General features: G+C 40.1%; 1 long non-coding RNA gene across 1 annotated transcript; it reads left to right on the top strand.

The window, feature by feature from the left end:
* Positions 1-2,044: 2,044 nt before the first annotated feature.
* On the top strand, positions 2,045-3,671 carry LOC119773846. The gene is made up of 3 exons (XR_005279459.1): positions 2,045-2,164; positions 3,432-3,538; positions 3,610-3,671. It is a non-coding gene; the product is annotated as an uncharacterized LOC119773846 (long non-coding RNA).
* Positions 3,672-27,249: the final 23,578 nt, after the last annotated feature.

Here is a 27,249-nt window from a genome sequence, read left to right as displayed (position 1 = left end):
GGTATGACTCCTGCAAAAATACCAGCAACTAAGAACTGTTGCATCAAATGTCATCCAGTGTGGGATAACCAACAAACTAGACATATTTTCCAGGGGGACAGAATAGTTGCCGATTACACTGCACTGTTTCAAATGGAATGCCTGAGAAAAACAACTTTACTGTTATGTTGATTTACTTCACATTTGACAGAAAGTGTTGATATCCAGGAAGATGCTGTTTAAGATTCCCAGCCATCCAGGTCATAGTAATTCAATACAGTTAGATCCTATTCTAATAGCACCCTATTTGGAAGATATCTAGAGAAATTCGGACAGATCTGATTTGTCAAAGATCCTTTAACACTGTCCATAGAGTTCCTTGACAGTCTCGTTTCTAAGTCACCAATTTAGTACTACTTGGTCCCAATGTAATTTCCCATTACAGGCTTTGTTGGGCTACTCCATAAAGCTTAGAACTTAACGCTATTCCATACATTTTGAATTGAAAAGGCTTCCTGGATGGGAAGTGAAACATCTTCAAACTTGGAAAACAAAGTCCAGTTTTTTTTTTCCTTACTTTTTTTTATTATTTTTATTTTTTTGAAATAACTAAACCTGGATGACTGAAAATCTTCATCAGCATCTCATGTTTACATCCAGTATTGTATAAACGAAGTTTTCATGTGCAAATGTATTTGTTATTTAATCAAAATACTGCAATTGTAACACTGCATTTTTTAATTTAGCAGCATATCAACACATTTTCACACACATTGGTAAATGGAAATACAGATATTGTTGGCCTTAAAGCATATTTTATAAAAAAGTCTGAAGCTGATACCACACAAAAGACCAACAACAATATCGGTACATAATGAAAAGTTATACACTTAAACAGATTTATTTGTCATTTTGTTTACACAAGTGTAAAACAAAAAGAAATTTCTTTTGGAACTGCTCTCTGGACAATTTCATCTTTTTTTAAATGTGCAGTCTTGAAAAATAGTTTAAAAAAATGAAATAAAAACAGTAATATAAACATATAACTGTAAATTTAAAGGTCTAAATTTTTTATTTTTGTGTATAATAATAAAATACAATACAATAACCCATTTTACAAAAAATTCAGCAGTCTAATGGCAGTGGGGAAGAAACAGTTGTGGAATCTGCTCGACCTGCATCCAAAGCTTCGAAGTCTCTTCCCTGAGGGCAGCAGGGAGAACAGTCCATGGTGGGGGGATGAGGGGTCATTTATAATGTTACAGGCTCGGGACACGCAGTGCTGGGATTAAATGTCTTTTACAGAGGGAAGAGGAGCCCCGATGATCTTCTCTGCTGTTCTCACCACTCCCCTTACTTTCTTCCAGTCTGAGGCGCTGCAGCCTCCACACCACACAGTGACACGGCTGTTCAGAACGCTCTCTATTGTGCTTCTATAGAAGGTGGTGAGGAATGGTGGTGGCAGGTGGGCACTCCTCATCCTCCATAAGATGTACATGCGCTTTTGTGCCCTTTTGATCAGTGAGGTGGTGTTTACATTCCAGGTGAGGGTGCACTACCAGGAATTTGTTGCTGTTGACCAACTCTACAGCTGAGCTATTGATGACCAGTGGAGCACGGTTAGGCCAATTCTTTCTGAAGTCCTAGATGATCTCCTTCATCTTCTCAATGTTCAGGATCAGGCTGTTATCTTTACACCAGTCCATCAGCTGTTCCACCTCCTCTCTGTAGTCCAGGTCGTTGTCGTCTCTGATGAGACCCGCCACTGTGGTGTCATCTGCAAACTTCCTGATGTGATTGCTGGTGAACCTGGGGACGCAGTCATGTGTCATCAGTGTGAAGAGCAGGGGTCTCAGGACGCAACCCTGAGGGGAGCCTGTGCTTAGACTGATGACATCAGAGGTGTTCTGTCCAACCCTGACTGACTGAGGTCTGTTGGTGAGGAAGTCTAGCAGCCAATTGCAGAGGGGTGTATTGAATCCCAGCTGTTTCAGTTTTCCCATCAGATGCTGTGGGATGAGGGTGTTAAAAGCTGAACTGAAGTCCAGGAACAGCATCCGCACGTGAGTGTTCTTCTCCTCCAGGTGTGCCAGGCAAGGGTGGAGAGCATCAGTGATGGCATCCTCAGTGGAGCGGATGCATCGGCAGGCAAACTAGAATGGGTCGAATGTTGGCGGCATCAATGGTAAATTAAATTAAAACAAAACGAGTTATGCCAGGTGATTTTTCAATAGTTAGTGCACCAGTTACATAATAATTTGTTGTTATCTTTGCTTTGTCCAAACATCTTTTTTGGGTTTCTACATTTTTGGCAGTGTTACTATGTTAAGAAAAAAACAATAATCTCCGCCAGACACTTTTCTCATTAGACATAAACAGTTTGCGATTTTTTCCCCCATGCTATGCAAGGGTGTTTACAAAACTGTCCAATAACGATTGTGCCATATGTTATTTGCTGTTCTTCAATATCCCACAGTTCAACCTATGTTACCTCTGAAAACCCTGTCTACTCCATATGTTTTGCAAACTAAGTAGCCCGTATAACCATGCTCAGTGGTGGGAATGGCAGAGGCTGCAGGACGGGTAGAAGGAGAGGATAGGCAGTGCTGGCTCATTCATGCGAAAGCGGCCGACAATGCTTGTGGTCATTATCAAAGCAAAAGTCTGAATATTGTTTGACCAATTAGTTTTGATCCTGAAGGAAAATACTGTAGACCGAGGATAGGCATAGCTCTGTATGTAGCCCATTTAAATGGACACGCATATTTGCATGTAACAGAGCAGATCCTTACAATCCTACACACACAAAAAGGATAACTTGTCAAAAAGCATTTTGTGTTTATTTTTGATATATCTAGTTCCCATTCTTGAATTTGTCTCTGTCTGTTCCAATTTCTTTAAACTTAAGAGGACAAATTTAACAAAAAAAAAACCTTAATGTCATTATGAAAGCTTAAAACAAATTTTCAGATACTCTAGGCTTCAAATGTTCACCTTATATGCATTTAAAATAAAATAAAAAACATATGTGAAAACATAAAACACCCTTTCGATAAAAATATGTTGCATACATATTGTCATTATGTTGGCACCTTTAGGCTTAGTTTTACTCCGTGTTGCTCTATTCTGCTTTGCTCATTATGTCTCATCAGATCCACCTGTTCCTGCTGCTATTTAAGCCTCTTGATCCCAGCTTTTGGTGCCAGATTAGATGAGCTTGCACTGAGACAAACTCCAGCATTACCTGTGTTTAGTTCTGCCTATTACTGACCTGTTTCTCCCCACAGACCTCTGAGATTTTGCTGCACCTCTTTTGCTCTGTTTGCCTGTCCTATGTTTCCGGACTGTTACCTCAATTCTGTCTGTTGTCGACCTTGGTCCTGTCTTCTGACCATGGCTTGGATTAACCCTCCAACATCCTTGGTTTCTTTGCATGCTCTGGCTGCTGCAAGATGCTGATCCTCTTCTCTCCTGGATCTCTGGTACTGATTCAGTAACAAGCAACGAAGTTCTGCTCGGACTGCACACCATCTTCTGGGCACAGACTGGACTTTGGCAGGTTGGTGGCTTTCATGCTCATTGTTGTTCCTCAGCTTTTGAAGTCACTGACCTGAGCCTCTACTCTTGCAGAGACTCCAGTGAGCCTGCCAAAGCAGATGAGTAGCTGCACACTTTGTCCTGGGATAGTGTACAGGATCATCTGTGCAAAGTATGGGCTGGAAACCCTGAGGTCAAAGTGGGAAACACCTATGAAGATGGTGGAGAATGGCCAGGCCGAGATCCTGTGTGACTTCCATATACAGACAGACCAAATGGTAATGGCAAACCAACATGACATTGTGGTGGTGGACAAAAAGCAGAGGAAAGCAGTGTGGTTGACATGGCAATACCTAGTGACTGCAAAATCAGGAAAAAGGAACATGAGAAACTAGAGAAAACCAAGGGGCTCAGAGAAGAGCAGGAGAATACCTGGAAGGCATCAGTGGTGTCCGTGGTCATTGGAGCACTCGGGGCAGTGATACCCAAACTGACAGATATATAAATATATCAGAAATCTCGGACCATAAAAGTGCAGATCGAGGAACAGCAAAGATAGTGCTCAGAACCCTCAAGCTGCCAGACTGCTGGTAGAGGACACAAGCTTGGAGGAAAAAGGGAGACTGCCCACAGTGGGTGAGGAAGTTACATATATATATATATATATATATATATATATATATATATATACTATATGTATATAGACTCAATGTTCCCCACCTCCCTCAGAATTTCAAATTCAAAGCTCTGCCAGAGATGGGAGTTAAAGCTCCTTCTCACAGGGGACTCTGCCAGAAATTCCCAGCAAACCCTTATAATACGTTTGGGCCTACCAGGTCTGACCGGCGTCATAAATGTTTATGTAAATGTAAGTGTGCAGGTGCCAGTTGCCGATTGGTTTCGGGACGATGATGACATGACATCCCATTGGTGGCTTCCCGGAAGTGACAACTACAGTATAAAAAGGCTGCTGATGTGGACTTCCTGGTTCCGTCCTCCGCTCTTCTCAACTGGCCACATTGTTAGCACTCTGAATATTCTGGAGCTTGTAAGAGTGAGCTGCCATTTTTGTTGTTTAAGTTTTCTCCTGTTTTCTTAGTTAGGGAGGTAAGGTGACTGTCATTTGTTTACTTATACTGCAGTAGGTAAGTTGGTTCATTTCTTTGTTTTAGACAGTTGCCTTTTGTTTGTTATTTTTGGCGCATAGCTCTCTCTGAAGTCATTAGCTCCATTTATGTTATTACTTTAGAACTATTTTACTCTTTGTAAATAAATTACTTTCTAAACATGCACAACTTTGTATGTGTTAGCTGCTTGGGATGGGAAGAGGATGGATCAACTCTTTAATATGTTATGGTCTGGCACCGGACTTGATTTGTTTTTCGCCCCAAGATACACATCCGCTCTAAACTATCAAGGTTTTGAGCAATATTCTCAGTGTCGGAATTCAACGCACATGTATTTTTGCTTTACTGCTGCACCACCTTTGTGCCGAAACAAGGTATTTATAGTGATGATGCCAAAACTCTATTTGTCAAAGTCCCCTATGCAAATGCTCTAATTTTAAACTTGTATAGCTCAGAACATTAGGATCTAGTATTCAAGATGGACAAACAGATTTCTCAAAACATTCATGGAAAACAGAACTGCAGTGCACAGCGTCAGCATCTAAGGGCAGGAACATCTGCAGGAGGAGACAAGAGGTTAGTGACCACTTCTGTCTGGAAGTGGATGATAACAAACGTGAGAGTCACTAACATGGTTCTAATGTCCAAAGGGCAAAGCCAAAGCCAATGTTGAAGACGTGCTCAGGAGTCAGAGCCAAGAGATCAAAGGTCCAAAGAAATGGCAATGGGCAATCCAGAACGAAGTCCGGGAACATTTCCAGGATAGGTTCACAGACAGGCAGAGATCTAACAGGAGTCTGAAGACAGGTCAGGCAAACAGATTAGTGATGGGACATATGAAGTCAGGCTCTGAGATGTGTGCAGAGTAACAAGGGGGAGTGTCTAATGAAGCGTCGCTTCAATGCTAGTGGCGTCTTGCGGAAAACCATGTGACTGGAAACAATCGATGCCTCACATTACTGTTGTCACATCACTGCTTCATTTCACGTGTTGGATTTCAAAATAAAAGATAGCATCTGAGAGTATCATAACAGAATTATCGGAGAGAAGAAAGGAAGGCCGCTCCCATTTGGGAGTACTTTGAAAATGCTGCTCCAAAAAAGGTTTATTAAAGTGTGTTTGCACACTAACTTAGGGCAATTTCCTCATTAGCACTTACTTTGTGTCATTGGACATATAAGTTAGGGTTATTTCAGGTGAAGTGTTTTTGTGTTTGGAACTGGTCTACAGTGAAGAAACCTCATCAGTGCTTCAGCATTACAGACGATACATAAGAAATCATACACTACAAACAGGCACCAGCCTGAGTATGACATTTTTCCCTAAAATTATTTGATCTTGGTAGATATCTAACCCAATGAAATTGTTTTAATTTAACAATTTATTATTTAAAATGTCTAAATTAGCTGGCGAAGAAATACCTTAAACCAGACACTCTGAAAAAGTCTTATTTTTAGATAAAAATACCTAAAACCCAAATACTCATCCAGTAGAAATTTGAAATGTAGCTGTTTAATCAGCAATGACACATTATCACACAGGAGAAACAGACTGAATACTGTTTGAAGCTAACTATAAAGGATCTCAATGAGTCCCAGAGAAAGGCAATTTAGAAATGATTTTCCAGGAAATAAGTAATAAATAGACAGCATACAGTCCACCTTCTTTTCAAAAACCAATGCATGACAACTAAAATGACCAGTGATGACATGTTTAGCCGCATGTCGTCATTCAATCGCTGGTTGTCTAGGTGGTGTCCTGAAAACAACGTGGGCTACATTAATAATTGGCAATCCTTTTGGGGAAAGCCTGGTCTGATTCGGAGAGACGGCATCCATCCCACTTTGGATGGTGCAGCTCTTCTTTCTAGGAATCTGGCCACATTTATTAGTCCTCCAAAACCCTGACCACCCAGGGTGCAGACCAGGAAGCAGAGTTGTAGTTTAACACACATCTCTGCAGCTTCTCTACTGTTACCCACTCTTTACTCCATCCAGACAGTGTCTTGCCCACGACCAAAATCTAATAAATTAGCAAAGATTCCCAAAGGAGTAAATCATGATAATCTAATTAAAATCAAAATAACTCCAATTGGGGAAAAAGTTAAAACAATTAAATGCGGTCTGTTTAACATAAGATCACTTTCCTCTAAAAGTCTACTAGTTAATGACTTGATTTGTGATAATCACATTGACTTGTTTTGCCTTACAGAAACCTGGCTGCAGCAAGAGGATTATGTGAGCATAAATGAGGCAACTCCTTCAAGCTATTTAAATTTTCACATCCCCAGAAGTTCTGGGCGAGGAGGAGGAGTAGCAACAATCTTCGAGTCTGACTTACTGATTACTCCCAAAACAATTAATTCCTACAACTCTTTTGAACATTTAACCCTTAATTTCCCTGATCCAAATTTCAAGGCAAGAAAACCTCTTCTTTTTGTAACTTTGTATCGTCCACCAGGTCCTTACTCTGAATTTTTAGATGAGTTTTCAGAGTTCCTTTCTGATTTGGTATTAAATACTGACAGGGTCATCATAGTGGGAGATTTTAACATCCATGCTGACATTGAAGGCGATAGCTTAAGAGCAGCCTTTAATGCTATCTTAGACACTATTGGCTTTTTTCAAAATGTGAATAGTCCCACGCATTCTCATCTTCATACTTTGGATCTTGTGCTGACATACGGCATAGAATGTGAAGAAATAACAGTATTTCCTCACAACCCTGTCCTCTCTGACCACTTTCTAATAACCTTCAGGATTACTTTAACAGAGTTCTCCTCCCCCAAAAGAAGGTTCAATTTTAGTAGATCTTTATCAGATAGTGCAGTTATAAATTTTAAAGAATCTGCTTCACTTTCTCTCTGCTCTGTGTCACTGAGCAGTGCTGCAGAGTGCAAAAGCTTAGCTTATTCCCCTTCACAGGTTGATGATTTTGTTGAGGGGGTTGCTAGTTCTCTGCGTATTGCCTTAGACAACGCAGCTCCTTTGAAAATGAAAACCGTTAAAAATAGAAAGCTTGCTCCTTGGTTTAATGCAGAGCTGCGTACTTTGAAGCAAAATGCTAGGAAACTGGAGAGAAAATATCGCTCCACAGGCCTGCGAGAGTCCTTCCTAGTCTGGAAAAATGGTTTACTGCTGTATAAGAGGACCCTTTGTAAAGCAAGAGCAGCATACTTCTCCTCATTAATAGAGGAGAATAAGAATAATCCTAGATTTCTTTTTAATACAGTTGCCAAACTCACCCAGAGCCATAGCTCTGTTGAACCGTCCATTCCACCTGCTCTTAGCAGCAATGATTTTATGGGATTCTTTATAAATAAGATTGATCTTATTAAAAATAAGATCATAAGCACTCCTCTATCCGCGATTGTACCTGAGGTAGTCATGGAATCTGAACCGGGTTTAGACTGCTTTGATCCAGTTGAACTCTCTGAATTAGCAAAATTATTGTCTTCATCTAAGCCTTCAACTTGTATGTTAGATCCAGTTCCAACCAGGTTATTTAAGGAGGTATTCCCTTTGATCTCCTCCTCCATTTTAGATGTGATTAATCTATCTCTGTTACAGGGATATGTACCTAAAGCTTTTAAGATTGCTGTAATTAAACCTCTGCTTAAGAAACCGTCTCTTGACCCAGATGACTTGGTCAATTATAGACCTATATCCAATCTTCCTTTCTTATCCAAAATTCTTGAGAAAGTAGTTGCCAAACAAGTTTGCGATCACTTCCACCATAATGAACTTTTTGAAGAGTTTCAGTCTGGCTTTAGAGCTCATCATAGCACTGAAACAGCTCTGGTGAAAGTCACTAATGATATTCTCATGGCCTCAGATAATGGACTTGTATCTGTGCTCGTCCTGTTGGATCTTAGTGCTGCATTTGATACAGTTGACCATAATATTCTTTTAGAAAGACTTGAATATTTTGTTGGAATTAAAGGAACAGCACTAGACTGGTTTAAATCTTATCTATCTGATCGAATTCAGTTTGTTCATGTTAATGATAGATCTTCAACACGCTCAAAGGTTACCTGTGGAGTACCACAGGGATCAGTGCTAGGACCAATTCTCTTTACTTTATACATGCTCCCAATTGGTAGAATTATTAGACAGCATGGGATTAATTTCCACTGTTATGCTGATGATACCCAGCTATATCTGTCTATAAATCCAGATGAAGCTAACCCATTACATAGATTACAGGCATGTCTTGAAGACATAAAAACCTGGATGACTCTTAATTTTCTGCTTCTGAATGCAGACAAAACAGAAGTTATAGTCTTTGGACCAGAGTCTCTGAAAAAGAAACTGATTAGCCAGTCACTTCATTTGGATGGGATTAAACTGATTTCAGATAATAAAGTAAAAAATCTTGGTGTTATTTTTGATCAGGACCTGTCATTTAAATCCCATATCAAAGAGGTTTCTAGAATTTCCTTCTTTCATCTGAGGAACATTGCAAAAATTAGAAATATCCTGTCCAGGGGTGATGCTGAGAAACTAGTCCATGCATTTGTTACTTCAAGGCTGGACTATTGTAATTCTTTACTATCAGGAAGTCCACAAACTGTAGTTAAAAGCCTTCAGCTGATCCAAAATGCTGCAGCCAGAGTTCTAATGAAAATGAAAAAGAGAGATCATATCTCTCCTATCCTGGCTTCTCTTCATTGGCTTCCTGTTAAATCCAGAATAGAATTTAAAATCCTCCTTCTCACATATAAAGCCTTAAATGGCCAAGCTCCATCTTATATCAGAGATCTAATTGTTCCTAGTGTTCCTAACAGAGCACTTCGCTCTCAATCTGCAGGTTTACTAGTGGTTCCTAGAATTTCTAAAAGTAGAATGGGAGGCAGATCTTTTAGTTATCAGGCTCCTCTCCTGTGGAACCAACTACCAGTTTTAGTCCGTGAGGCAGACACCCTGTCTACTTTTAAGGCTAGGCTTAAAACTTTCATTTTTGATAAAGCTTATAGTTAGGGTGGCTCAGGTTATCCTGAGCTATCTCTATAGTTATGCTGCTATAGGCTTAGACTTTTGGAGGACATAGGGACCCCCATTTCATCATTCTGCTTCATTCTCTCTCTGTTCTCCTATTCTGCAGAATCTGTTAGTTCAATCTCTAACCTTCTGCTCTCTCTGCTTTTCCTCAGAGTAGCTTTGCCTCGTCTGTTCCTGTTTGGCTGTGACGTCATCCTGGAAAAAAACATCAGCTGTGCTGCTTCTATCAACACCCTTGTTAATAGATGTTGGAGATCGGCCTGTTTTCCAGTGTGGTCCTGTTTCTCTGACCGTGACTGAGTGGATGTGCTCTCTTCGTCCTCTGGCATGGGAGCTGCCTTGGAGCTCGTCTGCCTGGCTGTGTGTTTCCTGGACGGGGCCGCCTTTTACAGCTGCTTTTTGTATCTCTGCTTCTGTCTCCTTGAACCCCAGTCGCCCTCGGCAGATGGCCGCTCACACTGAGCCTGGTTCTGCTGGAGGTTTCTTCCTGTTAAAAGGGAGTTTTTCCTCTCCACTGTCGCTACAAGCATGCTTAGTGTGGGGGATTGTATTTGAGTCAATGAGTCAATGCAATCAACTGGTTTTCCTTAGATAGAAAACTTTGTATCAATTTGACTGTATGATCTGGTTGAACTGTAAAGTGCCTTGAGATGACATGTGTTGTGAATTTGGCGCTATATAAATAAACTGAATTGAATTGAATTGAATTAAAATAATAGCTACAGCTTATAAATATATCAGAAGGATTATTTTGGGTATAGATCATTTTAAAAACTTAGAAGTAATGACATGTGTAAAAAAAAAAAAAACTTTACAATATTGCACTCATTCGCGTTTTCTGATTTTTTAAATATGTGTTCTGTCATAGTGTCTGTGCTTCTCAATATTGAGAAATGAATGAAGCATCAAGTAATGAACCTTTAGGCAAAGCATTGGGTTGGAAGGCTTCATTGCTTTGTGGGCTTCATTTTGGCCATCATTAAAACAGATCAGAAAGGGACAAGCAGGCTCAGAAACACAAGAATGCTAGAAAACTGTCACCGAAGGTTCTGAATAATCCAGGACTGATAACTGGTCTCAAATTCTGTTAAACAGAGACTGAAGCAGGTGGACCAGATGAGTGGTAATGAAAACTGGGTAGAGCTGGGCAGGTGAGTGAAATGAGTAATCAGACCAGACACCAGTGCCAAGATCATGACACACAGAGGCTACGTTCACATTGCAGCCTGAAGGGACCCAAATCCGATTTTTTTTTGCCCTTTTGCGACCTGGATCTGATCTTTTCATGGCTGTCTGAACAACACAGATCCGATTTTTCCAAACCGACCCAGGTCACTTGACTATGTGGTCCTGAATCTGATCTGAATCTGATCTTTTCAAATGCGACCTGTGTGTGAACGGCCAGGTCACATTCATCCGACCTGAACGCCGTTAATACCCGACAAAGGCCACTATTCTGCGTATGCTACGCAGAAGCGACAAGAAAAGCAACAACCATGGCAGATGATGATGCGGAGAACAGTATTTATGTTTAACCATGTGAAAAGATTGAGCTTTTATAGTTGGAAAAGATAGCTAGATGTGCGCCGGTACTACCATCCATGTTTACTTCCATAAACATAGAGCAGATATTTGGAAATATGAACGGCAACGCAAAAAAAACCCCAAAAATATCAGATTTGACAAAAAAAGTCGTAATTGAGCATCAAGGCCTGCAGTGTGAACGTAGCCAGATTGTTTTTTGGATTTAAGTGGAGACTTTGGTTGGGTCACTCCAAATTTTTCATAATAAGCTTATATAACTTGGTAAGATTAAAATGTTACTTATATCTAAATCTGCCAGGGATAAGAGTAATTATGTGAAGAACGGTTTATGTAAGGTTTAGCTTATGACTTAACATTAGTATAAATGACCTGGGATAACTGAACTATATTCCAGATAAATCTGATTAATTATTACTGATATTAGATGTAAGCGTAATAAGCCTTAAAACTTTAATCAAATCTATCAGCAAAGTTCATTTCAGAGGGCCCCTATATAATAATGCCAACTTCAAATGACTTTCCTGATACTGTTTAAAATGTAACAAAGTTACAGCCTAAGCCAGCCCAACAGAGTGGACAAATATCAAACCTTAGAAAAAAGGAATGCCCATTCACCACTCTTAAAAAAAAAATTTAATAAATGTTGAAGACACCTCATTGTTAAATAACTGTACATCAAAATAGTTCATCTGGTAAGGCGACAGTATACACTGAGCCAAAATCACATGGCATATGCCCCTGCACATACATTTCTGTGGCACTTTCCTCTTTCTGCCTACCTCCCAACTGCCAGCTCAGCCCACACAGGCTCCTCTCTGATTTGTTAAGGTAATGATCTAATCTCTGGCCAACAGGGAGAGGAGCTTTCAGTATTTAATGTGTGGCCAGGTGGTCTAGGTACAAAGCTTCACAAATTAAAGGACTAAGGCCTGGTAGTAATGAGTAATGAACTGTATTTAAAAGCTGCTTGTGCTCATTTAGCCAGTCCTCAATATGCTAAGGTTAGAATGAACAACTTTACTGGTTTGTGTATTCCCCAGATGCTGTGATGAGCTCAAGCTTCTAAAAAGATATCATTTTATAAGCACTACTGTTAAGAGATGGGGGAAAAGGGGGCTGACACTGGGTTTGATTTAAATTTTTTTTTTTTTTTTTTTTTTACAACATTATCAGAACAAACTTGATTTTAGAGTTTGCATTGCTCAGATTATAACCAGCAGTTGAAATAGCAAACACACTAAATTAAAAGCATGCCTACAAGGGAATGGGGAAACAAATGAAAAAGGAAGGTAGGTTGCACTAATCTTAAGCAATATAGTAATCTGACTACTCTGATAGTTGCTATGTTTACATGGACACAACTAATTGGATTGAATGCCTGATCAGGTCAGAGATTTTTCATGTAAAAATGTCAGACTGAAGATTTTAATCTTAAATAATTCAGTCTCAATGGAAAGTAATTTCGTTTTGATTGGGAAAGGGTTTTTTTTCCAATCACTATTGTGATTGGTTGAGTGAAAGTTTTGTATTAAGTCTTTGCTGGACTTAGTAAAGGTATTGTCATGATTGGTACAGAAAAGCCCAATATGCAGAACACAACGGAGTCTGATGAAAAGTTGAACAAAGTTTATTTAAGCACAAGCACATGAATATAATACTGGAACTGGTTCAGGCCGGGGGGCAGGTTCGATGGAGTCTGTAAGGATGACAGTTCAGTTAGCTCTGGGACTGAAGAGTATGAGTCTGAGAGTTTCTGATGAAAACCTTGAGGAGTCCGGGTTTCTCTTTGAGAGAGGAACTGTTGGGTCCAGAGACTGTTTAGTTCAGCAGAGTCAAATAACCGCTTCAGCATCTTACTTCTGACTTAAGGGCAGACCTTGGTTTGGGTTTCCAGCTCTTAGCCAAGAGCTGCAGGGGAATCAAGAGGAGAGTCTTCAGGTTTGGCTCACGAGGGCAGGCTCGGCAGATTAAGCTCATCCAGAGCTTCAAGGGGTAACAGGATTCCTAACTAGATCAACACTGCAGCGTTGAGGCAAGGTCTGAAGGCAGGTTATATACTGAAAGATCCTCTGATGATGAGATGCACCACAGGTGTGTTGGGGGCTCAGCTCAGGAGGATCCACGGCGCACTCTGCTGGAGAAAGGTGGTACAGCTTCAGATCCCAACAGGTATTGCATAATTTCTGACATTGTATATTTTATTCTGTGCTGCAAATTATTCACACCATTTTTCTCCTATTGTATTTTGTTAAGATGTTATAATGCAACAAAAATAGTGAAAAGTTTTTAATGTCATGAAAATTGACATTACATTTGAACAGGTGTAGGGAGGATCTGGGTCTTCTCACAACCCTGTTCTCCGGCTGCCGACCAGAGTCTGGGGCCTGGAGGAAGTGTCATGGTTGGTTTAAGTGATCTGACCCACATGCAGAGAACCACTCAGAGACCAAGGGAAAAAGTTTACAGCTTTATTAAATGTGGATGAAATAAAGAAGTTGGATCTGGAACTCAGTGGACTGGTGAAACCAGAACTGGAAAGTCTGAAGGGGAGATCACATTGATCAGTTAAGGGACTGTAGGAAATATTACTGGAGAGGGACTCACGTCTGAGGGGGCTTTTGTTAATCCTTGAATCCAGCTTGTGGGGGTTAATCCCCTGCTCAGTGTGTACTCAGTTAAGCCTTCCAGGGGGAGAAGGTCCAGGCATCCAGTTACTCAGGAAGGCTTCCTGCCGAAGAGCAAAGACAAAAACTAGATAAGACTCAGAGAAACAAAGCTTAGGTTAGACTCTGCTAATCTCAGCTTGGCTAGAGTACCAAAAATTGGCAAACACTTTGGCGTCGAGGTAGTGACAGCCCACTGCTCAAATACTCCTCCAGTCATGATCCAACCAGCCACAGGTGTGCAGGGAGGTCCAACGAGGACAGGGCACCACCTGGTGGTGGAGAGAGAAAAACGCAAAAACAACCCACACAAACTGGATTCCTAACAGGAAGAGCAAGCAGCCTGGTCCATGCTCTTGGCAGGGAGCTGCTGCAGGGCCTGGGAGGCCTGCCGGTGCTGTCACTTCTGCTTTCCCCAAAGGAGGGTGGAGGGAGTGGCGAGTAGCAAATTAAGGGGAGGAAGTGGCTGGGTGAATTATTTAGGCGGGGTGGTGGAACTCTGGTTGGGTGGCCTGTGCGGGGTGTGTGGGCCCCGATCCCGGGAGGGGGATTTGCTGGGAGTGGTCTGTTCCGGGTGCGGGGCCAGGCCCAGAGCAGGAACGAGATGGGTTAGCGTGGTGGTGTCACCACTCCCCTCTCCCCATCCAGATTTTAGGTTTGCTTATTGGGTCATCCGATGATCCCGGGACCGACCACAGGTGTCGCTGGATCCCGGATTATTGGATATGAGTGTTATGAGTGAATGTGCGTTCGCTTTTTATTTTTTTTGCTCATTTTACAGAGACTTTGTGGTGTGCATGGGGGCACTAGGGTGGGAAGGGGTGATTGAGACTTTTTTGGTGTTTTTTTTCCTTTAGGTTGGGGTCTGAACTGCTCCTTCTCCGAAGCACATCTCAAGTCTACACCTAGTGCGCAGTCCATTTTCCCCCATCCTGCTCTCCCTCCGCTAGCTGGGTCTCAGATCCCTGGGGCCCATGGCAGGATTCACTTCGGGTGGCTTGCTGCCAGCGGAGCGGCTGGGGGACTTCATCTAGGGATGTCTCCTCCCTTGGTGGGGGTCAGATTTCCTTGGTTTGCCCCTCCTTGGCGCCTTCGCTCTTGGGGTTGGCTCTTCACAACCACCATTGAGCATTTCCTCTTTTGATAAACTTCACATAAAGAAGTGCACTTTCACAAACAACTACAGGTGCTTGGTTCCAGGTACTTAGAGATTCACTTTCACACAAAAGGCCATTGTTCTTCACGTAACACAGAATACATGTCATATTAAATAATACTACTTATATTTAATCGATAATATCTAGGTGTTACTTTATTTTAAGTCTTGTACCATGTCCGTTGGTTGTGCTGTTCTTTTTACATATCTTTGGAGGTGATGAAGCAGACGGAAAATGTTATCGTTATCTCCCTTTTATCTCCTCTTTCTTTCATCTTTTCTCCTTCTTTCCTGTTCTACTTACATTACAGTGTCCATATAATCTGTAAAACTCCCTGCATAATTATAATAAAGCAATTTATATGCATAAATCAAGCTGGACACTATGGCGATAGCCGTACTGCTCTACTTGTAAAAGTAAAATCTGTTCAGTTTTTTTTGGTACCAAGACAATTATTCTTACACATCGCCAGACAGGACACTGTTTAAAAAAAAAAAACTTAACGCACTCAACAACGAGCCCTAGGGAAAAGGCCATCACCTTCCCCACATGATCAGTGCAGTGAATATGTTCAAGGCCAAGCTAGGTATTTGGAACACAAAGCTGAAAAATGGGAGGCTTACACTCTTTTAAAACTTGGAGAAGATAGCCCCGTTGACCCTACCCTCCGTAGATCAGTTAACAAGTGACGAATTTGGTTCCTGAAGACCTTTTCAAACATCACACAAAGATGGTTCCTCACCTCCTAGTGACGATCTATGATACTATTGCTCTCTAGAGGTAAAAGAGCACCTCGACATGGCAGCGCCCGTAACATTCAGGAAGTTTGCAGAGAGTCAGGTGAAGAAGGCAGTCTTTGGTGAATTTACTTAACAAAGTCTGCTTTTGGGAAGTGGATATGACAAACGATAGCTTAAACAGGGCTTACAGATGCTGGAAACAATGACTGACGTTGAGGTTCATCATACTTATAAGCAGAATCATCACTGGCAATCATATGGCACGATAGGGAAGCCTTTTTTTTGAATGTCTGAAATTTCATTATTACGGAGGCTGACTTTAAAGAAATGACGCAGTCTGCTCATGCGCATTTTGTTATCTGAGAATCTTACCACAACTGATCCAAACCATGCCCTACTGATGAATTACACTCACTGGCCACTTTATTAGGTACACCTGTCCAACTGCTCGTTAACACTTAATTTCTAAGCAGCCAATCACATGGCATCAACTCAGTGCATTTAGGCATGTAGACATGGTCAAGACAATCTCCTGCAGTTCAAACCGAGCATCAGTATGGGGAAGAAAGGTGATTTGAGTGACTTTGAATGTGGCATGATTGTTGGTGCCAGAAGGGCTGGTCTGAGTATTTCAGAAACTGCTGATCTACTGGGATTTTCACGCACAACCATCTCTAGGGTTTACAGAAAATGGTCTGAAAAAGAAAAAAACATCCAGTGAGTGGCAGTTCTGTGGGCAGAAATGCCTTGTTGATGCCAGAGGTCAGAGGAGAATGGCCAGACTGGTTCGAGCTGATAGAAGGGCAACAGTGACTCAAATAACCACCCGTTACAACCAAGGTGGACAGAAGAGCATCTCTGAATGCACAGTACGTCGAACTTTGAGGCAGATGGGCTAAGACAACACCGGGTACCACTCTTTTCAGCTAAGAACAGGAAACTGAGGCTACAATTTGCACAAGCTCATCGAAATTGGACAATAGAAGATTGGACAAACGTTGCCTGGTCTGATGAGTCTCGATTTCTGCTGCGACATTCGGATGGTAGGGTCAGAATTTGGCGTCTACAACATGAAAGCATGGATCCATCCTGCCTTGTATCAACGGTTCAGGCTGGTGGTGGTGGTGTCACGGTGTGGGGAATATTTTCTTGGCACTCTTTGGGCCCCTTGGTACCAATTGAGCATCGTTGCAACGCCACAGCCTACCTGAGTATTGTTGCTAACCATGTCCATCCCTTTATGACCACAATGTACCCAACTTCTGATGACTACTTTCAGCAGGATAATGCACCATGTCATAAAGCTGGAATCATCTCAGACTGGTTTCTTGAACATGACAATGAGTTCACTGTACTCAAATGGCCTCCACAGTCACCAGATCTCAATCCAATAGAGCATCTTTGGGATGTGGTGGAACGTGAGATTCGCATCATGGATTTGCAGCCAACAAATCTGCGGCAACTGTGTGATGCCATCATGTGAATATGGACCAAACACCCTGAGGAATGCTTCCAGCACCTTGTTGAATCTATGCCACGAAGAATTGAGGCAGTTCTGAAGGCAAAAGGGGGTCCAACCCGTTACTAGCATGGGGTACCTAATAAAGTGGCCGGTGAGTGTAGTACCATGTTAGCGAGGTTTGGTTGTGTCTGCCGCAGTTCGGTTTAGTTCTGCTTACCATTTACACTCAACAGTTAACTCAGTTACCATGCTCAGACCAACTCGGCACAGTTTTAAAAGGGTAGTGTAAATGGGCTAATGTTAAAGGCCATTGGTGAAAAGGATGCTTTTCAGCCAGAAGAGTACTTTTTTCACCTGGACAAAGTGGCAGCAGAGTTAAGTTGAGGTTTTGGTGAATTGGATTATGTTGTTGCATTCATCTTCAATCCTTTCCTGACCAGTGTTGCGGAAAAGGTAGCAGCCACATTTTAGCAGGTATTTGCTCTGTTTAGTGGGGTCCACATGGAGCTGAAAGGAGGATCACAGGACATTGACTTTTGGGGAATTGTGAGCAGGGAGACGTTTCCCCTCCTCACCCCATGTGCACTAAGAATGAGTGCCTACTTTAGATTGACTTAACTCTATTAGATGGCTTTTCACAGGTGAAAATTGTTAAAGGAATAGTACACCCAAAACATGATTAGCCTTCATTTTCTACTCCCCCCCATGCTGAACAAAACTCTGGAGTACTTTTTTGATATCTCAAATGCATCTGGAGATCTGGGAGGCTTCTTGCTGTCTGCTGACATTCAAATAATGGAGGTCTATGGCGCCCGAGACAGAAAGGTCCATAAAAGTCCACAAAAACGTGTCAATATTCCTCCATACTGCTCGTCCAATGTAATCCAAGTGTCCTGAGTGGGTAGCGTCCATAATTTACTCGAAACGAAGTCATTTAGAACGTTTTAGAGCCTAAACAGTAGTGTATAGGATTTCCTAATAGCGCCCCCATGCGCGCTCACGATTCTACGGAAGCCGGCAGACCAAACCAGCGCATTCAGCTCGGCAAAGAACTCATGCTCTTCCTCAACACTGAAGTCCTCAGACAATTTTCTTTCGTTGTTTCTTTCTTTGCACAGGTAAACAGCACATTTCTTCTTCTACGCTTGCATTATCGGCAGAGCATACGCTGAATGCGCACCGGCTTCCGTAGAATCGTGAGCGCGCATGGGGGCGCTATTAGGAAATCCTATACACTACTGTTTAGGCTCTAAAACGTTCTAAATGACTTCGTTTCGAGTAATTTCTGGATGCTACCCACTCAGGACACTTGGATTACATTGGACGAGCAGTATGGAGGAATATTGACATGTTTTTGTGGACTTTTATGGACCTTTCTGTCTCGGTCACCATAGACCTCCATTATTTGAATGTCAGCAGACAGCAAGAAGCCTCCCAGATCTCCAGATGCATTTGAGATATCAAAAAAGTACTCCAGAGTTTTGTTCAGCATGGGGGTGAGTAGAAAATGAAGGCTAATCATGTTTTGGGTGTACTATTCCTTTAAATCAAAGGAAAGGAACTGCCTAAGTGACAAACACCTCACAAATTGTCTTTGACTAGCTGTTAGTAGCTATGAGCTAAACTACAAGGCACTCACAGACAGCATTCAGTCACAGCCATCTCACTAAACTGGGTGAGTTTAATAGTTTTAATATGTGATGTAATCGACAAAAGCAATGACACATAAAATTGGTAAATAACTACACTGAGCTCATTTACAATGACTGAGAATTCTGTTAAACACAATTACAGTTCTATTTGTATAATACATTTTTTTCCTAAAATGCTAATGCTATGTAACTTGCATGAAGCTTTAGTGGATAAAGTTAACACTCCATGTAATATGTTCACTGTGTCCCGTTAGACCCTAACATTTTTATGTAATTCAAAAACAATTGATCTATGAGTTCATTCATACATAAAATGCTTCAAGTTTGTAGAAGTTTTGAATATTATTTTTCAGTTTGAGTCTCTTTTTATTGCCTCAATTAAATGTATCGTACAAAAATCAAATATTTAATTGTTATATGAACAAACGTGTTATTTGTATGTTTTCTTTTTCTTTTGTTTTTTTACTGAGAACAAACAAAAATAAATAATCAACATCATTGTATGCGTACTAAAAGGACTTAAATAATATTTCGGCAAGCGCATGGATAAATGGTAAATGGCCTGTGTGCCCAGCTTACACAAATAAAACAGGGATGAGAATAGCATGTTATCGTAAACTCAGTTACAATTTTGATCTCAGATAAAATAGTTGAAGAAGTAGTGTTTTTCTATTAATGAGGTTACTTAAGATTGTGCTTATTTGAATTTTGATTATAAAATATTCCTATTAATTTTTACAAAATAAACAACAAAAAGACCAAAAGTATACTAAATGTATAGAAAAATAAAAGAATAAAAACACATACAGTTTTAATTTTCTAATGTAAAAAAATCAAAAACCTCACATGTATGAAACTGTTCTTTTTTTGCAACTTATGGTGATCTGATCTTCCCCCCTTTCTCTCACTCCAGCTGTAGAAGCAGACTGCTGCCAGCCTTCATTCCCCCTGTTGTTGTAATTTTGCTACAGTTAAAAGGGGTTTTTTCCCCACCACTACTGGCAAGTGCTGAAGAGGGTTTTCTAGGATTCTGCAACTCATCTTGACCCACCCAAGAGTTGCACAATGGCAAATGTAAAAGCAATTACATTAATTGTGTTAAAACCTGTTAGCATGTTGCCTCAAAAGTTTTCCTTTTTGTTTACTCTTCTTTTCTTGACCTGAAACAAACAGAGAGGGTTAGACTTGTTGACTTTACTATGCAGAAAAATGGTGGAAGACGAAATGATAAAATTTTGCAAAAATAAATCTTGGCCGAGCGGAATCTTTTTTGTCTGATCGTTGTTGCTTTTGATGGGGGAAAAAAAATCCTAAATATATTCTAATTGACTAGAACATCATTTAGAATATGAATATGATTAGAATATGATTAAGAATGAGTGCTACCGCTGTACACAGAATTATTTCTGCAAAAGCTTGTTTGTTAAACCCACTTTGGGAAATGAAATTACAGAGTAATGCTGGGGTCCACTACCCCTTTACCCCTCACGCCTGGTCTTCCTGCCATGCTTAAAGGCACCTCCTGTCCTGCCCAGATCACCTACTCCTCATCCGCATTAATTGGCTGTCAAAAATGTGCTGAATTAACGGATTAATGAGCGTGGATTTGATTCCTCAGTTTGGTAAAGGGGGGATGTTTCCCTGCCGATGCGCAGGCTTTCCCTTCCTCCCTTCCCGTGTTCGCAGGAGTGTTACAGATATGCATCCAGGACATTTGAGTGGATTGCATTTCATTAGTTTGATTTGAGCGGACAGCACTAAGCTGCTGAGGGCTCTGCACTGACAGCTAATTACAGGAATCAGCCTTGTCCACTGATAGAGAACAATGGGCTTGGAAGAGCCCACCTCGCCAGGGGGACCGGCCCTGGCTATATCTTAAGCATTAGGCTCTCATATAGTCCCCAGTATGGAGAACCATAACTTGTGTTTAAGCCAATAGAAAGTCTAATTGACTGCTACCTTCTTCTTTAACTAACCTAAGTCTTTAATTGAAATACAAACAGAAATGGGGGAAAAAAGCAGAGTAACGCCCCGTCTGTCCAGCCTTTATGCACCCCCCGTCACATCCCCACAATCTAAACCCCTCTTCTTCCATCTCTCTGCTCTCCATCAAGCTTTTCCTACAACTTTCTGCATGCTCCACAGACCGGCTGGTCAGCTGCAGGCATGCCCTGATCTGTCTGCTTCTGTAACCCCATCTAGTTTGAAATCATCAATGTTAAAACACGCCATTTGCTCAAGTGAACTATACGCTCTATAAAAGAAAATTAAATTGATTATCACAAATTGTCAGTAAATTTAATGATGCATTAGCCTTGCAACATTGTGAATGGTAGTTTGCATTTAGGTAACTGGATTAGTTGCATTCCTGCTTAACTTTTTTTGATGTTGTTTTGCTAGCAATCATGTTTTTTTATAATTTTTTTTTCCCTTGGTCCAGCCAAGCAACTTTTTCAATTTGATTTGTAATGTTCTCTTTTTTTGTTGCAAAAGCAGATATAGTAAAGTAAATTTTAAATTGAATCTTCGTCTAGTTTGTGCTCCTCGGTCTCATTTGGGAAGCACTCATATGGCCAGTGGCGAATGGCCAGGTGCGCTGACACAGACTATTATTTTTAGAGTGAGCACCACCATCTCTCAGCTTTTTGTGCCATTTTCAGGTCAGGCCTTTAGGTCATTTTCTCTCACAGATTCTACCAGTCTATTTTCTGGTAGGCTGATAGAAGGTAATGACTGAGCAGCTGATGGTGGTGCAAGCGGTACATGCATGTGACCATGTCATTTTAGCTCAGTGACAGGGCCTGCTGTGGCCGCTGCCTGCCAGGGGGAGTGCCAAGGATGAGGTGGAACCCTGTGCCTGGTCTGAGGGGTCAACATGAGGTGGGCTCCTGACTGACAGGGCACTGGGGTTTGTTAAGGAGATTTGTCCCCACTGTGGATCTGCTGTCGGCCTCGTTGTGGCACTTCGGTCAATTTGCACCCCACGCATGTCGCTAGTCTGGCTGACAGGTGAGCAGTGGTATGGCGTCCTGTCTGCCTAATTGTACCCCGCAGTCCTGCCTGTGTGTGGGCGCAGAGAGAAAGGCTAAGGCCAAGGCCTGTTAGTACCCTGCTTGCCCTTGGCAGCCAGGCCTAGAACAGCCTCTTCAGCATGTGAGTAATTCAAGGTGAGGTCCTGTCGCTCAGTCAGCTGGTTGTCTTCTAGGTGCAGAAATTTGGTGCTTCTCATATGGATGAATCCATGTGTTAATGCCTAAACAATCACTTACTGAAACACACGTGCAAACAAGAAACTACATTCATTTAAAATCCAAAGGAAAACTAAAGAGATAAAAAAAAATGTGCTTATTATCTTGCTGAGTTAATGACTTAGGGAATCAAAACCTTTTTACGCAAAGGCGAGTTGTAGGCTTTTGTTAAGGTGAGCAAATGTTTTGCCTCAGATGTTTTCTAAATGAGAAATGATATTAAACAAAACTATAGAAATATGCCATTTCTCAAAATAACAAAAAAATAAATTTCTAAAGGATGGAATTGCGGATATCATACTTATTAGAATTGCATGGATTAATTTTACTTCTTCTACTGAGTTTTTTCGGTTTACAAGAGATGATATTGCAACAAGGGAAACTGCTTAAGGCAAACCTTGGCATTAGTACAAACCACCAAATGCCGGTATATCATAAACTTTAAAACATTGGTCTTAATTTTCTTATGTTAAGGCTTTTTAAAATTTCCTGAAGTTTAGTTTTATTTTGTGATATTTAATTTGCTGTAGGTTTTATAGCTACAATATTTCTGAATTTATCTATATAATATATTTAAAAAAAAATCCGACAGCCTGCTTGGGACTATAGATGGAAAATAATGGTTATGCCTGGCGTTGCAACATTCTAAATTAGTTTTTTTTTTTTTTATTGTATATGATTGAACTAGCCTCCTTTTAAATTGTGTCTACACTAAAAACAAATATTTGTATTTTAATTTTACATTATATGAAAAACCTAAATATACTAGCTTAATACAACCCTTCAAAAATCTAATTATTCTTATTTGTAGTAATAGTACTTCCGGTTGTTCTAATATCCTGAAAAATAATCAATCAGCTTTTCTTTATGATATGAGTAGGAGGGCTGAAGGGTTGTGAGTCTGTGTGAGGAGGGTGTTCTGTTGGGGAAATGTGCCATTTCCTGGCATGAAGGCCTCAGTGCCAGCTGTGTGGGGCTGGTGCTGCTTCCTGGGGGCAGATGCCTGCAGTTCTGCCTCCATGATCCCAGCTCCGTTTCTGCACAAGCCCCTGCAGTCTGCTTCACGCCTCCAGGGGTGTGTAGAAGGGGTGGGGATGGGCGAAAACACACACACACACACACGCATACACACACATGCCTCAGAGGAGCTTGCATTCACACAATCACAGAGAGCACTTGCAAGTACAAGTGCAATTACATGCACACAGACACTCACACACACACACACACACACACACCTCTCAGGCTCCTGAGCATTAATTAGCCAGCCTCCAAGTCTGGTGCACCATAGTCTACCTCCATCACACGCTGGAAAAACAGGCAGAGAGGACAGAGAGACACAACTTATCAGACATTTCTGAGGAACCGGAGGCTTTTGCTGGAGATGATAATAGAGGTGTTGCCAGTCACTTTTCTGATTCTGAAACTACATTTCTGCTTACCCTCAACCAGCTTGTCCCCTACTTTCATCAGCCTTTTCTCTCTCTAACATGCTGCTCTTACAGCAACCCTTTTCAACTACCACACTGACATCTAGAGGCCCTGTGGGGTACTTCGGGTGTAGAGTTCTATTTTGTGATATTTCATCGAGACTCTTTAGAGGACATCCTGACCATTCCAGCAATGCTGGAAACCCTCCTTAAACACAATGGCTGACTTTTCTGCACCAACAATTTATGAAATATGGAATAATTAGACTTTTACTTTAAAATAATAGTCCACCAAGTTAATTTCAGGGTTTTTATTGATTGCACATTGCCATAGGAGTCTGAAATGAAGCAGAAAGGGTTCTATTAATAATTGACAAAAAGGGGAAGAGCATTTAACTTTGGCAGGGGAAGATGGTCAAACAGGAGAGGATGAAGATTTAGCAGAATAAGTTAAGGAGACAGATTCTGAGCAAAAGAGGAAGGAACTTTGACAGGCTCTGTAGGGCAGGGCCAGATTGTACGATTTATTCAACTCTTAATACTAATGTTGAAATTAACGGTCAATCATCCTTAATATATATATATATATATATATATATATATATATATATATATATATATATATATATATATATATATATATATTTTCTATAGGCATACAAACTTCAAACCTGTTCTATCTGAACTTCCTTTTTCAACAAGATGATCAATGGTTTGTGAATACTTCATTCTAATCCTTTTAAATGTATAATATTGAAAAGAAAGTCTATGATTATTTGACTGTTTTTGAAAACCAAAATCAGCTGAGAACAGCAGGAGTATCAATTATTAGTACTAAACCAGAAATCAAGATTGTCCATGAAATATTAGTACACCTAGCCTGTATTAGTGTACTTCGGGGGTGGTGATCTGATTTAAAATAACAGAAATGGCACATATTAGCCAAGAAAGGAATAGGTTCAACAGTCTGAACAACTGCACCCTAATCCTCCAAAAAAAAACAAAAAAAAAAACAAGCTGTCATATGCGGACACACTGTATATTCTGTATATACCCTATGCACCTTTTTCTTTCTTTGGCACATTCTTCTCCTTTGACTATTTGAGCTGATGTAACGAGTGCATTTCTCCACTGTGAGACCAATACAGACAATCAATCAATCAATATCACTAATCTGAATGTAATTGAACAGACAGAGTAGTGCAATATTAACTAGTAGTTTTAAAAGTTACAAACCACTCAGCATTTTCATTAGACACAATTTTGTTGCTGGGAAATTATGTCTAATATGGTTAAAGTTGACTAAGTTGTTCTAAAGTTTACAGAGATTTGTAGAACTGTAAATTACCCCTGCACACAATTGTATCAAGACTACATAATATGTTAAAGACAACAATTCTTTATCAATTATTATGGTCTCTGTAAAGAACAAAATGTGGTGTGTAAAGTTATACAAAGTGTGCTTCCTTATCACCTATTACTAGTGGTGCAGTAAAGTACTGTAGAAGATTGACATGTAATATAAAAACTAAACTGGAATGAAATGATCAAATGTAAGACATTCCTATTCTGTTACTAAGGAGAAAAAATACTTCCAGGAATAGCATTAAAAAATATATGAAGAGAAAACAGAGAACTTTTTAGTTACACAAGATGACCCAAATTATTTGTTTGTTAAAATGTGATGTATTCTTTGGTTAAAAGTTTGTCAAAAAAAAAAAGAAAAGTTATTTCTTAATTGTTATTTATGTCAGTTTTAATTTCAAATTGGCCCATCGTGCACTGTGATTTACAAGCTATATACTGTAATAGTAATAGCAATAGTCGTTAAAGAAAACAAAATCGTCAGCTGCTCATTTAGGCCTAAATAAATAGGGAAACACCTAAAAATGGAATTGGATACCACTCTTTTTTTTGGGAGGGGGAGTTCAAGAGGATATTATATTTTCTATACATTATGTGTCGAATTCACTTAAACTACAAAATTTGTTAGAAATTCCTGACATTTTAGATATTTGAAAACAGGTGCCTCTTCATCATTAGACAACAATGAATATCTTCAGAGACTCTAAAGTTTCAATTCAGTCTCAATTATAGCAGAAATTTTCAACACGTCATATTAAGAAAATTCCATCTTAACTCACCATGAGATTGCTTGAAAGTTTTTTATCTTACAGTAGGAAACAGCTGAATGCATTGAGATGTGATTAATATAAAGGTACACAGTACACAGGGGAAAGGAAAAACATTTTAAGAAAAATACCCCTTGAGGGAAATAGGCACAAAGAAATGTACTCTGTAAAGTTCAAATAATGTAAATTTTAGCCAGTGTAACTAAAAAAAAAAAATTCTAAAAATGTCCTAAAAGAACCTTTACCCTTAATTTGAGTAGGAAAATAAGATGATCTGCTATGGTATTTTTACCTTGAAAAAAAAACTACTGCTGTTTTTTCTTATTTTAAATGTAATTGTTTTATTCCATTGGCATCTCACCAGCTGAATCCATAGGGAAAAAATCCCTTATTTTAGGTGTTCTGTAATATAGTAATATTCTGTAGATATAGATATTCGTATAATGTATACCAAAAGTAAATATGAATAGATTAGATTTTTCAGTTCCTCTTATCAAGACTCATATTTAATGCAGCAAAAATTACACTGCTGACAGTGTCTGAGGTGAATGTTTCCCCTCTCAGTGTGCAGTGGGCCAGATGCGGAGTTATGTGGAAACGGTTGGAATGTGTGTTCTGCCCTGTACAGGGCACAAAGGTTCTTGCTGCAGTGATTTCCAATAAGTCTTCAACTCCTCCACTGCTCATGGCCTGCGGCTCTATCCTCCTCCTTCTCCCCTCCTCTCGATCAATTGACTGACGCTGCTGACCAGCTCCCGCAGCACACCGCTAAGGGAGGGGAGTTATTGGAGTCGTGTGTGAGTGTGTGTGTGTGCCGCTTAGGATACTTTACAGTGGGATGTGCATGCTGCGAAAATTTGAATAATATTAAAAGCAGAGGAGTTGCTCAAACAAAATGCTGAGCATGTTGTGTTTTTTGTCTAAATTATCTTTGCATAGAAATTTCCACTGCACAGAGATTCTTCCCAATGTTTTGCTTATATTATAATACTCCATTAAGAAAGTTACCAAATATTTATGATGGAATACAGATTTTAAAAATCCTATGAAAGACTCCTCAATATGACTCCTTACACTTGTTACATACTTTCAGTGAGAACAGATTATTTACAAATTTTAAATAAATTTCACTACAACATCACTGCACTTGAGAAAATTGGTTAAAAAAAAAAGTTGCTTGACAAAAATTGTTACAAGGTATTTAACATTAAAACCATTTAATGTATAATAATCCAAAGGTTTACAAAACAACAAACATGACAAACAGACATCAGTGGTGTACAAATGAGAGAAAAAAACATTAAGAATATGTAAGTTTACTGTCAAAATTAACCAAAAAAAATGCTAAAATTTTGTGTTTCTCAGCAGTGATCTTAGTCAGCTGGTGTCATATGAGCTTACGTGTTTGGCAAATGCAACTATAAAGACAGAGAGCTGAAGTATCAGGGAGATTTGTTTGCCTTACAAATTTTTTGCTTTTGAAATGATTATAGGTTGATTTATATTTGAAAGGTCTACATTTGGTTGAAAAGTGAACAGCCGCAACTTTCAAATCGCTGAATAGACGTTGAAAACCC

This window comes from Cyprinodon tularosa, unplaced genomic scaffold (genome assembly GCF_016077235.1).
Source record: "Cyprinodon tularosa strain WSP-4 unplaced genomic scaffold, ASM1607723v1 ctg789, whole genome shotgun sequence".
Classification (NCBI taxonomy): Eukaryota; Metazoa; Chordata; class Actinopteri; order Cyprinodontiformes; family Cyprinodontidae; genus Cyprinodon; species Cyprinodon tularosa.
Note: the sequence above shows the minus strand (reverse complement) of the source record. Positions and strands in the feature narration are given on the sequence as shown.